The sequence below is a fragment of the Anastrepha obliqua genome, chromosome 1 (genome assembly GCF_027943255.1).
Source record: "Anastrepha obliqua isolate idAnaObli1 chromosome 1, idAnaObli1_1.0, whole genome shotgun sequence".
Classification (NCBI taxonomy): Eukaryota; Metazoa; Arthropoda; class Insecta; order Diptera; family Tephritidae; genus Anastrepha; species Anastrepha obliqua.
The window spans coordinates 56,426,518-56,439,531 of record NC_072892.1 but is presented as its reverse complement, the minus strand read 5'-3'; the positions used below and the strand labels follow the sequence as shown (position 1 = coordinate 56,439,531).

Below are 13,014 nucleotides of genomic sequence, written 5' to 3'. Positions count from 1 at the left end.
TCTTGTTCCAAAATTGTTGAATTTTCTTCAAAAAGAACAACGCAAAACTGTCGCTAAGGAAATGCTCGCCATGACTGATATGAACATCCGGCACATCATAACTGGTGACGAGACTTGGGTTTATGAGTATGACGTCGAAACAGCCCAACAATCAGCGGAATGGCGCTCCCCGGAGGAGCCGAAACCCAAAAAACCACGCCCAAGTCGCTCAAAAATTAAGGTTATGCTGACTGTTTTTTTCGATTACGAAGGTGTGGTGCACTCGGAGTTCCTTCCGCGTACACCCTTTTTGGATGTTTGACCGAGCTTCTCCTCCTATTTGTGGTGTGCGTCTTGATGTTGTTCCACAAATGGAGGGATCTACAGTTGAAAGCCGAGTCCGATCGGCAGATATTTTTGTGAGGAGCTTTTTTCATGGCAGAAATACACTCGGAGGTTTGCCATTGCCTGCCGAGGGGCGACCGCTATTAGAAAAATGTTTTTCTTAATTTTGGTGTTTCACCTAGAATCGAACCTACATTCCGTTTGTGAATTCCGAATGGTAGTCACGCACCAACCCATTCGGCTACGGCGGCCGCCCAATCGACATATACAGGTATACATAAGTATAAAAGGAGTTAGTTAAAATCAAGTTAAATAATCAGGCATAACAATGACAAACAGTTGAAAAATTTTAACTGAGCGTTAGCTTAATTTCCTAAGGGGTATTTACCCTATGTGTGGGGTCATTTAAAAACTCCAGTCAGTCTATGAACGAAGCAGAGAACACTTTTGGAAGGCAAAAAATCGGTTGCGAAAGGGTGAACGGAAGTCAGAAGAACGAAAGGAAAAAAAAGGGAGGAACAAAGAGGTAAAAATAAAATAAAGAAAATTCAACTGATTCTGAGATATTGGAATCTTGAATAAAAATTCAATTTTCTGCGCACACATCTGTAACATTCAGTAAATGTAGGCACGCATGGTGTGTATGGAGTATGGACATATGTAAGTGTGTATATAAATGCCACTGAGCGTGTGCGCCTACAAGTGCTCGTATTACGATTTTCCTTTTTTTTAGTAGGTGCGTTTTATTTGATATAAATACAGATTATTATTGCCATTGCGTAAATAACAATCATTCTTGTGGCTGCTGGTAGTTGACTGTGAACATTCAGTACAGTTTGGTATATATACACACACACGCTCACACAAAGGAATATATGCAATTCCATACTAATTCGAATTGCTGTGAGCCATTGTGCGCATTGTCATACCTTATATTATATTTACACATACATGCATACACATATAAATGCCCTATGTGGATGTGGCATTTTTATGTGTGTTTGAATGCATATCTTGCAATTTATGTGTGCACACATACATAAATAAATACATACAAGTTATTTATATAAAAAAAATTGTAGGCATTGAAAAATATGGCAACGCTTATAACGGAGAAGAATGTTTGGTTATACATACATCAATATGTTCAATATGTACGCACATATATCGGCTTTCATTGGCCTGCACGCGCTGCCCATTCACTTCTTTCTTCCCACGATGCATACACACATACATATGACATTGTACATTTTGTTAAGCGGAAAATATGAAATTTATAAAGAATTTAATAAACTTAATAAAAACCTAGTAAAATAAATAACTATTATTATTATGAGAAGATTTAGCACAGCCGCTGTAGCCGAATGGGTCGGTGCATCGTGACTACTATTCAGCGGCAGCAATGGCAAGCCTCCGAGTATATTTCTGCCATGAAAAAGCTCCTCATAAAAAACCACTTGCCATTCGAAGTCGGTTTACAACTGAAGGCTCCATTTATGGAACAACATCAAGATGCACACAACGCACAAATAGGAGAAGAAGCTCGGCCAAACACCTAATAGAAATGTACGTGCCAATTATTTTTTTTTTATTTAACACTGCGGCTTGAAGGTTTTATGGTGTTCCCTTCATGGATTCAGAGTATTTCTCTGAGCCCAGCGTTCCCAATAAATTTTAGTATTTGTTCTATTTCATTGAGTTTTATTTCCCCCTGTGGCAAAATAGTCTTGGTGGTGGAGATTGTTAATTAGCCCAAAAGATGCCATTTTAATACACAACTTGTATCATAGAAGGACTACTTTTTATTAGTCGAAGCATCTTGATTTGACTATGAATTTGCCTATGTCGTATATTTTTTTCTTCAATTTCTTTCAAGTTAACCATCGAGAATTTCTCCAGCATTTTATGTCATAAAGCACCCAGACTTGAGCATTCGGTCTGATAGTAAAACACTGTTTCGTTACATTCCTTTTGACTGCAACTTCTACATTTATGGCTGTGCGGCCACCCCTTCTTCCCGGCAAGGTCGCCCAATGGCCAGTGGCCGGTTATTGTTAATGTAATTTTGAATATTCTCCCCGCTCCAATATTAACAGCTTGTTAGTTCTGGATTTATCGAAATTGGGCCACGTTTGTTTAGTTATTTTGCAGTTATCAGTGTTAGTCCCTCTGCTAACGGCCCACTTCTGAAATAACGCGAAAATCTACCTTTTGCGCACGCCTTGGGGACAGCCTACTGCTACCGCTGCGGATTCGTTATAGGATGCCCCTGTCTTGCCAGTTGATCAGCTTCTATGTTCCTATGACCAGGTACCCAGAAGAGAGTGAGGTCTGTCGCGAGCGCTACGGTATTAAGTTCTTCTTTGCATTGACTGACGATTTTTAAAGCTAAGATGGCTGCTTGACTATCTGAAAAAAATATAACTAACTTCCGATAGTTGTTGTGGACGGTTTCTAATTATCTTGCAACCTTCTCTTATCGCGAGGACTTCTGCTCGAAAAATTCTATTCCAATTCTTTAGGTGGGAAGAGTTGGAAGTTTCAAGGTTTTTCGAATATACACCGGCGCGGACGCCACAAACCATCTTGGATCCGTCAGTGTAAAGTGCAGTTGTCTTCTCTTTGATTACTGAATTCAAATCTCATTCCTTTCGCTGGGAAAAATTTACCTTACACTCTATTCTAAAGTCTAGGGTAGCGGTAGTAAAATTTCATAAGTTGCTGGTAAGTCTTTGGTTGTATTAAATAAAACTATGACCAAATATTTCCATTCAAAAAACCACCTTCTTGTATTCTAAAGACGTTGCTGTTAGTAAAGCTATTGTTTAGTTGTAAAGCTATTGGTAACAGGTAGAGCATGACATTAAGTGTCTCTGCTGGACTTGATTTCTTAGCTCCAGTTACTCCTGATGACTGTTCTGCGTATGCATGATCATGCCCTCTTGTGATCATGCTCCTCGGCATGCCAGCATATATTTACGGCTTCATCCTCCTCCTTACAGAGCCTGCGCGTTCCAATGGAGTATATGCCCCGGCGAGTAAAATGATGATTCAATCGCCTATGCCCTGTTAGAATTGCTGTGATGTTTCCAATTTTTTTCTGATTTAATCTATTACAACCTTTATATAGGTTTAGATTAAAGATTTTGATTGCGCCGAACCCGGAAGATTGCCCCAGTAAGATCTTCTTTGCCCTACCTCGACTTCGTGAATAAGAAACGAGAAGCTACCCTTTCGTAAGCCGCAAAATGGCTCAAATACTACAATATAAATGAGGAGGACGCTCTTTATCGGCTAATTTATCTGTCATATCTATATAAAGAATAAATAAAGAATGAAAATAATTTTGTGACCAAAAATTTAAAGAAAAGCAAAAATATCACTTGTATCAGCATTAATTTAAGTGATATAGAATTCTGTATGTGCGAGACAGCAAAAAACCTGATTTGGCTTTTTTTACTGATATAAAATAGCGTTACCAGAAAATGGGTCCTATTTGCGAGTACTTAACGACAATTGTGTAATGACTGGATGCACTACGTCCTGCACTTATTTACATACAAATTTATTTGTCTAAGCTCTTTATTCCGTCTGGAGATGGCAGAAGAAATGGCGAGGTTGTTCAAGCTGACGATTTTCCTTTTCCCAGTTTTCTGTCATGAACATAGGTTAGGTTGGATAAATCCGGCTGGCATTGAGTCACGCATATACCTTTTGGTCCCTAGCGATACCATTGACATAAATACATCAGAAATATTAAGAACAATATTTTTCTGATTGAGCTTATAAAATTCGTACGATATGGAGTCGCGCTGTCTGGAACTTCTTGTTTGGGGATGGAGATAAGATAAGATCAGAAAGCTGTACAAAAAGGTGAAGCAAAATTGTAGAGATAATGTGACTTTTACCCCGAAATCCTTATCTAACTGCAGGGAGCTAATGAGGAGCTGCAGTCTACAAGAAAAGCCCGGAAGTTGTCACTTGGTGCCTGGAGTGAGAGAAACTTAATTAAGTGAACGTCATATTCGCGATTGGAAGAACTGGAGGAAGCGCATCGAGATCTACAAAAAGTTTATGGAGATGCTGCTTTAAGTGAAACAATGTGCCGTGATTAGTTCCGTCGCTTCAAAGACCGTGATTTTAATGTTGGCGACCGTCCGTGTGAAGGAAGACCAAAAACCTTTGAAGATGCTGAATTGGAGGCATTGCTCAATCAGGATCCGTGTCAAACGCAAGAAGAGCTTGCTTTAGTATTAGGAGTTACCCGCCAATCCATTTCCAAACGATTGCTTTCTTTGGTAATGATTCAGAAACAGCATACTTGGGTTCCTTATGAATTAAAACCTTAAACGTTGTTTTTTCGACTGTGAACAACTGCTCCAGCGGCAGAAAAGGAAGGGGCTTCTTTACAGCATCGTGACGGGTGATGAAAAGTGGATTCATTACAGTAATCCAAAGAAGAGCAATCATGAGGACTGCTCGGTCATGATTCTACGTCGTCACCCCGCCCGAATATTCACGCTCCTATGTATTTGGTGTGACCAAGTTGGTGTTATTGGGGATCGGTATCGAATTGAATTGATGCGTTTAAGCCGAGCACTGCGCGAAAAGCGGCCGCAATACGCGGAGAGGCGTAAACAAGTGATTCTACAGCATGACAACGCTCGGCCTTACGTTGCCAAACCCGTTAAAACCTACCTGGAAACACTGAAATGGGAAATCCTACCCCACCCGCCATATTTTCCAAATATTGCGCCGTCCGATTATCACCTGTTCCGATCGATGGCACAGCAGTTCCATTCATTTGAAGACATCAAAAAATGGCTTGATCCGTGGATAGCCTCAAAAGATGAACAGTTTTACCGCGACGGTATACGAGATCTACCAGAAAGATGGGAAAAGTTGTAGCCAGCAATGGGCAATACTTTCAATGATTCACTTGTAACCAGTTTTTCAGAATAAAGTTGTATTTTCATCAAAATTTTAGAACTGAGTACTTAGTTGCGCACCTAATAATTGTAGCCATTGGTGTTCCTGAATGCGGAATTCTCGAGATATCTATGTTTAATGATATATATATATAAAATATAGAGCAGTAGAGCTAATAGCAAATATGCATTACAAACTCCACCAAGTAATGCTAGGTTCAGATATTTTATTCATAACTCGAGTAGTTGAACAATTTCATATTGGGTGCACATACATACGCGTACGTACATGTCGATAAGTAGTGTACAGAATCTCGTCTCGTGAAATTTACTGACCGACGTGCGATGCTGCCAGAATTTTACTGCATTTTGTCCAAACTTTGTAAGCTGGTATTTAAAACTTGTGAAGCGAACCATATTTCAACGCTCAGTTGCAGTCATTTGCAGTTTGCAGTACCAATTACAGACACATTCATTCAACTGTTAAAAAACATAAATAATCTATGAGTGACCCGGCGCGAAATTTTTGGCATAACACGTCATATGAATTTACTTTTCTCTTGAGCCTAGATTCATAAACTCTAACAGCTGATTATTTAAAAAAATTTTTGCTAAATTATTGGACTGGGATTTTTACAAGTTTTTATAGCTTATTTGTATTTTATTTAATTTTAATAATTTTTTCATGAAGATATAGTGAAATATAGAAAATGTGTAAATGCTTAAAATGTACGCTCGCCATTTTTTGTTGAGAAAATACCCAACGCTGTCAACAAAAACAAAAAAAAATATTAAAAATCAACTCGATTTTTGAGTAACTTTGAAGTTGCACTTTATTACAACAATATTCAATGGGTAATAAAACCTCGTATTCGAACTATTTTTTAATATTTTAGTAAAAAAAAATTTTTCAAGTTTTTTTTTTCTAATTTGCACAAAGCTTGAAACTTGGATTTACAAGGTTTTTATAGGAGAATGAAATATTTTCGTAAAATAAAATAAATAAGAAAACAAAAAAAGTTGTCAAGTATTCGATGCAGTAGCAGCTGGTGGTAGTAAAGAAAGAGGAAGACCCCTGTGCGTTGGAAAGATCAGCTGGAGAAGGACTTGGCTTTACTTGGCGTTTCCAACTGGCGCTGGTTAGCACGAGAAAGAAATCACTGGCTGGTTTAGTTAAACTCGGTCAAAATCGCTTAAGCTGTTATCGCGAGAATGATGAAGAATAAGTAGAGATAACAACATACACGATATCTAGAACTTCCTCCAATTTAGGTAAGGCAGAAAGTTAATCGAATTATGTCAAGAGAGCTTAAATAACTTCACTAGATTTAACTTGGATATCCCATAGCAACTAGTGTATATTGCACCTTCAATGAACGGAATTAGAGAAACACTCAGCGTGCATCGCTGTTTTCAGTCGCTCTTTGTCCAAAGGACTAATGTGTCTTAATTATCCTGTTGTTGTTGTTGTTGTTGTTGAGGTGGTTGAACATTTCTTAGCTGAAATGCTCCTAATTAGTGACCAGCACCGTTTTAATACCACTATCTCGTGAAATGATGAGATGTTGTCTTTTTTTTTTTTTTCCAAGTCCGATCCATTTAGTGAGGTCCAAGTATAGGAGCAAATCCTTTATCTCGATGACTGAGATCTCCTTTATTTGCTGTAGGAAAGGCTTACCGAAGGATCGGAGTCGTGCCCTGGCTAGTCCCGGACATTCACATAAATAGTGGAACAGACTTTCCTTCGCCCCTTCCGCTTGACAGCTTCTACAGATAGTATTGAAGGGTAGATTGAGTCTAGCTGCATGATCCCCTACTTTCCAGTGTCCTGTAAGGGTTGCAGTGATCCGTGAAATGTTTGGCCGAGAACATCCTAACAGGTCATTCGTCCTTTGGATTTTATATGACGGCCATGTGTTTTTTGTTGTGATACATGTAGGTATTTGCTTCCATCTTCTTTCGGCTAAAGCATGATAGTGTGAAGCAATAGATGCTTTTAGTGTGTTCAGTGGGGTGGAAAATGCCACCGCCTCTGCTATGTCTAGTGTTGAGCCCTTTCTTGCTAGCTCATCCGTACCGTAAAGCCTTTCTTGAAGTTCAGGTCGGGAACAGTGTAGTCTTATCTGTGTTTGAGTAGCGAGGGTCCTTGTAGGAGGACCGTACGACCTTGTTGTCCAGCTTCCTATGACTCTGAGTCTCGCCGCGCTGCAAGTAGCGATTGTTTTAATTTGTAAATCTAATGGTAGCAGAAGAGTTAGTACTTTGAGCGCAGTAGGACTGGTGCTAAGCGCTCCTGTAGTTAAGATACACGTTGTTCTTTGTATCTTGTTCAGCTTAGTTTTGTTGTAATATATTTCCTTTCTGTTGCAGGCCACCAAACTAGTGCCGCATATGTTAGTATTGGCCTTACAATGGCTGTGTAGGACCAGTTGGATAATTTTTGTTGGAGACCCCATTTTTTCCCCAACATTATCCTGAAAATATTACTTTTGCAATTCCGTATTTTATTAAATTTTGATTTGGCATCAACGCAAGCAATATTTATTTATCTCATTTAATTCGGCCAAATCAACTCAGGTATGCAATAGCTTCAATCTCCACGCAGGGTATTTGTACTCAAATTTTAAATAAAAAAAGGGCTCTTAGAAAACTCCAGCGCATTTCGTGTACTGGTTTTTGGCACCAGTTGGTTTCATTTCATAGAATATGGCTGCAGTTATACTTCTACACTCATTCTTACTCTTTCTTGTGGGAGTGTGTGTGTGTGTGCATGCATTCACGTTCGTTTTTTTATTAATTTTGCAAATATTTGGCTAAGTTAAATTTGTTAAAATCGTTTTCGAAGTTGGCTTACTGGCGCGCTACTGCTTCTAACTGCCTTAAACATTACTGCTACCGTTGAATAGTTCGCCGATTGGTTTGTTAGTTGGTTAGTTTGGCGCTTAAAAATATTTGGTTGGCTTCATGTCTGGTCGGTTGCTTGGCTGCTTCGCTGCATGGCTGCTCGCTTGGCACACTCGATTCGGTTACGACTCAGCTAACTTTGCACAACTTTCCGCTTGAATAGATAAGGAGATACATACACACACACATATACATTTAATATTTACGTAAAAAGTTGGTTATGATTTTTCTGCCAAAAATTTCGCGAGTCGCTTTCGGCATATTTACAGCTTACGTACTTACATACTTTTACACATACAAATGCCTTCACTTACGTATGAGTACTTGTGTTAGCTTTTGCGCTTGCGCGTAAATTGTGCATTAAATCCGATTTTGTGATATTTTTACATGTAGTAGCTGTTAAACTGATTAGGCAGTTCATGAAAGTAATTGAAGCTGCTTTAAATGTTTCCAGATTTGTCTGCCTTGTTGAATAATTTATTATCTCTTATTGAAGTGAAAACTTCTTTAGAATCGTTGGGAGTGATTTGAGGAAAAGTGAAACGAAAAAAGCGACCAACTTGGCTACGAAGCGTTATATTATATGTTGATATAAAAGTAGCGACGAACTAAATAAAAATAACTTTTATTTTTTCTTGTGATTCGAACCAAGGATTTTGGATCGGAAGCTCACATTGCTAGTCGCTCGGCTACCGCGCCATGCTGTCGTCGCTGGCCTAAAAGTTATTTAGTTACGAAGCGTTATATTATTTGTTGATATAAATAATTTTTGTGAGCGTGTAATTCTCAAAAGTTTTATTAGGTTTATTATTTAAAATGTATTGACTAGGTAGTGTGGTTATCAGCTTAACATCTGATAGATCCTCCATCGGAGGACAACAAATGTCAAACTGATTTTCGGAAATGGGCGGAGTGTTTTAGGGGCTTGCTCCTTCTCTGCCACGGGTTGACCCGGTATTGCAGTACCACCGGGGTTTCGGCTTTGAATAAATACAAGAAAAAATATACTAATACATTTAGCTTTGGTGGGAAGAGCCATAAATTTTTATATGAATACATGTAGACGAAAATGGATTTTTTTTTTTTGAAATTTGCATTGTAGGACATTTCTGATTATTTATTGAACAGTTTTTTGGTTTAGATACTGAAAGTCAGTTTAAGTGAATCGGTATATAAATATTTCGTACATTAATTTTTGAAGTGAAAACTTCTTTAGAATCGTTGGGAGTGATTTGGGAAAAAGTGAAACGAATTACATATAAACGTAGCGACGAACTAAATAACTTTTAGGCCAACACCGACAGTATGGCGCGATTGCCGAGCGGCTAGCAATGTGAGCTTCCGATCCAAAATTCTTGGTTCGAATCACAAGAAATAAAATTTTTTTTTTTTTGAAATTTGCATTGTAGGACATTTCTGATTATTTATTGAAAACAGTTTTTTGGATTTCAGCCTTGAATAAATACAAGAAAAAATATACTAATACATTTAGCTTTGGTGGGAAGAGACATAAATTTTTATATGAATACAAGTAGACGAAAATGGAAGAAATTTGTAAGTCTGTTTCTTCGGTCCGTTTGGGTATTTTTTTTGACAACATCGAAACCAAAGCATTTGTATCATATTTTATCTATCATAAGCCACTCGTATCATTTGTTGAAATTGAAAACATTGAGGATGAATAATGATAAAATGAAGAAAATAAAATATGAACTTTATAGCAATATTATAATGAACCTATAATTATCCCGCTCCTAATGCTGCTTTCGTCTTATTCTCTCTCAGTTTGTTTTACGGAAGGTTTCACTTCTATCAAGTCTAACCGTTAGACTGGTATTTTTTTATTTTATTCTTTTAGCTCCTATTGCAGCAGAGGACGTTGAATAAATACGTAAAATATTAAATAGAAGTAAAGAAATCATGATGGGGACTGCAGCTTATCAAACATACTCGTACATGAATGGGTTATAAACTGTGCACTTGAAATTAGAAAAAAATCCGACTAAAAAGTTTGAAATTTTTAAAGAAAAATTGTTTAATTTGCACGTAGTTTGAAAATTGGATTTACATGTTTTTCAAGGGGTTACATACGTCCAGCAGCGCCAAAAATGCGTTAAAAGATAAACTGTTTTTGGAAGGGATAACAATAGAAACAAATAAAAAAAAAATTTTTAAATTGTTTATTAGTACTTAAGCTTTATATAATAAAAAAATTAAACTCAAATTTTCTTTACAAAACTGAGTATATAAAAATCACGTGACCTAAAGTACAATGACAAAAAAAGTATGCGTTCATAAATGTCGCACTTTAATTATGTTTATAAAATGTTTTAATAAAAATATGAAAAATCCGGCTCGACAGACCATAGAGAAAATATTTTCGAATATTTAAAAAAAAAAAACCGCATCAAAAAATATTAAAAACTGTATGAGTTATCATGCAGACTGTGCAACTAAGTAATTGAGGCCAACTTCTTTGGCCCAGAGCCCGTTTTGCCACTCCCTTCTGCGGCTATCAAAGCGACGGTTAGCCGAGCTTGGCAGGCTGAGCATACATACATTCATTGAAAATCATTTAGAATAACGTGGCTATGTTCAAAAATTCGATACATTAACAGCTGCGATTTGCTAAAGAAATGTAATGAAAATGATCCATTTGGGTTGTTTGCAACAATAATATCAAGCGGAAAAGGTCGTGGAGCAGTCCAGGTGAACCAACTCAAACAACATCAAAAGCTGATATGCAACAAAAGAAGGTTTCTTTTTGTCAGTTTAGTGGGATTACAAACGAATTGTCTACTTTGAACTCTTACCACCCAACCGAACGATCAATTTTGATGTGTATGTACATTGAACAACTAACGAAATTAAATAATGCAGTTGAAGAAAAGCGGCCCGAATTGACTACTCGAAAAAGTATTGTATTCCATCATGGCAATGCAAGGCCAGGGACATCTTTGGCCAATCGGCAATAATTATTGGAGTTTGGTTGGGATATTTTGCCAAATGCACCATATCTGACCTTGCACCATATAATTACTTTTTGCTTCGATCTTTATAAAACTTCTGGAATGGTAAAAATTTCAATAATGATGATGATGTCAAATCGTGCCTGATTCAGTTTTTTCCTAATAAAAACGAGAAGTTTTATGAAAGTGGAATTATGATGCTGCCTGAAAGATGGAAAAAGGTCATTGATCAAAATGGGCAATATGTACATTACAGAATAAAGTTATTTAGTTACAAGAAAAAATTGTCTTTGATTTTCTGAAAAAAAAATCCGCAATTACTTAGTTTCCAATCCAGTAGTTTCGAGAAGTGCATTTCGCTGGAGGTGGTACGCCTCAAACCAAGGACTGCGCATCAAACTCTCGTCGGGCAGTTACATTTTCTATCATAACTTTGAATCTATAAGGGATTTTTACAATCGGCTCCCACAAAAATATGCCTACAACTAACAGGTGGCGCTAAAGTAATCCTCCTATCAGAAAATGCTATAAATTTTGCGATTAGCTCCTAATGTCAGTTCCGTTTTGACATTTGTGTAGTAAACACATGCGAAATACACGTTAATAAACAATGTTACGCTACACTGCTCCAGAACGCGTAATATTGCTGACTATTTATTTGACCAATAATCGGTCGGTGACTTTGGCACAACGTGAATTTCGTCGCAGATTTCCTCGCCGTCCAGCGCCTACTGGTGAAACACTGCGAAGTTTAGCCGCTCGCCTCGAAGAGATTGGCACAACACGAGATGCTGCCAAGCATGACAGACCCCGGAGTAGCCGTTCTACAGAGAATATTGCTGCTGTAGCCGAGGATGGAAGCGCCGTCGACATCGACCAGACGACGTGCCACGCAAATGGGTATCAGTCGACGGTCTTTACAGCGAATTTTGGTACAAGATTTGAAGATGTTTCCGTACAAAGTCCAGACGGTGCATCAGTTGTTAGCTGCTGACCGCCAATCGCGTCTAACATACGCTCAAGCCATCCTGAACCACCACCAAGAGGAAGATGATTTTTCATCAAAAATAATCATGAGTGATGAGGCCCATTTCCATCTTAGCGGCTACGTAAATAAGCAAAATTTACGCTTCAGGGGCATTGAAAATCCGCGTGTAGCCCACGAAGAGCCATTACACCCGCCCAAGGTCACTGTATGGTGTGCTGTTTTCGCTGGAGGAGTCATCGGACCTTTCTTCTTCGAAGACGTCGCGGGCCAAACGGTTACTGTGAATGGTGAGCGCTACAGAGCAATGATCAACGAGTTCTTTTTGCCGCAACTTGATGAATTGTGATTGGAAAACATGTGGTTCCAACAGGACGGTGCGACGGCACACACTGCACGTGCCACAACTAATATGCTGAAGGATGCATTTCCCAGGCGCCTAATCTCCCGCTTTGGCGATTTGCACTGGCCAGCAAGATCGCCTGATTTGACCGCTCCAGACTTCTTTTTGTGGGGCTTTTTGAAGTCGCGGGTTTATGTCAACAAGCCTCAGACTCTTGCTGCTCTTAAAGACAATATCCGTCAAGAATGTGAGGACCTATCGCCGGAAGTTTTGGCCAAAGTGATGAAAAATGCCATAAAAAGGGCTCAAATGGCAATCAACTGTGGCGGAGGCCATTTACGTGACATCGTATTCTCGATTTGATGTAAAAAAAATTAAAAGACCAAATAAAAATAATCCACAAGAAGAATCAAAGTTTTTCATTTTGTTTTTAAATTACAGCCAAAAAACATCGCAAGGTTACTTTTGCGCCACCTTGTATAAGGAAAAAAAATATGTACAAAAAAAATCGAAAAATAAATCAGGGTATTACATTAAGAAAATTAAAATTTAGAATTAGTA

General features: G+C 38.2%; 1 pseudogene; it reads left to right on the top strand.

Annotated features, from left to right (window-relative positions):
* The first annotated feature begins 8,962 nt into the window (after positions 1 to 8,962).
* On the top strand, positions 8,963 to 9,146 carry LOC129236552 (U2 spliceosomal RNA; annotated as a pseudogene).
* Positions 9,147 to 13,014: the final 3,868 nt, after the last annotated feature.